This window comes from Ochotona curzoniae, unplaced genomic scaffold (assembly GCF_017591425.1).
Source record: "Ochotona curzoniae isolate NIBS_2020 unplaced genomic scaffold, NIBS_Ocur_1.0 contig_4612, whole genome shotgun sequence".
NCBI lineage: Eukaryota > Metazoa > Chordata > Mammalia > Lagomorpha > Ochotonidae > Ochotona > Ochotona curzoniae.
The window spans coordinates 5333210-5334398 of record NW_024466343.1 but is presented as its reverse complement, the minus strand read 5'-3'; positions in this window follow the sequence as shown (position 1 = coordinate 5334398).

Below are 1189 nucleotides of genomic sequence, written 5' to 3'. Positions count from 1 at the left end.
TCTGAAAATCTTACTATCACTCTTATGTCCAAGGAAGTTAGGTTGATTTGTCTGTGATTTTTTACTTTGTGCTTTCCCATATATGAACAGATCTTCATGTTTCATTGCAGTCCATGGTTTATTGTTTTGACCTGCCTTGTTCTGTTGAAAGACATATTCTGGTTTGAACATGGAACCCATGCTTCAGGAAGAGAAAGCACTGGTCTTTTCTTTCCTTGAGGATGTATTATTGGCTTCTGGCCATGGCTGTTGGGTTTTTGCTCTTACATTTTCCAAGTTCATTCACTATTTCTTTTAGTAGGTTAAGTGTCCTATAAAGTAAAATTTTTGAAAAATTAAAAAACAAAGTAATGTTGGAGTGAACCTTCTGATGTGTTCGTTAAAGTAGACCCTTGTGAGGCCTGGATCGTCTGTCAGAGGACTGGGATTGAACTGTGCTTCAACTTCCAATCTAGCTTTCTGCTCATGCATCTGCGAGGCAACAGGTTGTGGTCCACATACTCTTCAGTTCCTGCCACGCATGGGGGAGACCTAGATGTGGTTCCTGGCTCCTGGTTTCAGTCTGGAATAGCCGTGGCTATTGCAAGTGTTTGAGAAGTGAACCAATGGATTAAAGATCTCTCCCCTCTCTGTCACTTTGCCTTTAAGTAAGTAAAAACATAAAACTTAAAACAATATCATCATTCTATGACCAGCATTTTACATGCATCTTAAGTTGTAGTTTTCCTTCCCCTGAAATAAATAAGTAAATAAATAAAATAATTATGATCCTGTGAATCTGTTTCATCTGTTTGCATTTTTGCCTTGCTTTAACTCCTTTTATGGTATGGTCTTAATATTCTGTAATTTGTTGTTGCAGTTCAGTTTTCAAAAGTAAAGCTAGCCAACTTTTATCTGTGAATTACCATATTTATGACTATGTAGCATTGGGTACATGCCATGCAAAAATATCCTTGTAATTCCAGTTTTAATCTTGTCCCAACTTTTAGCCAGCCATATTTATACTTGATTGGTGGCAGTACTTTAGGGCTACACAGTCACTGTGCCTGGCCATGACATAAAATGGAAAATAGCCAGTAAAATAAGCAAGCATTGTTTCATTTTTCTGCTTTCTGGGGTTTTCTATTTGCATTCACTTTTGTGATCTAGAATGGTACAATGTAAGCTGTGGTTGGAATACAGTTTTGTC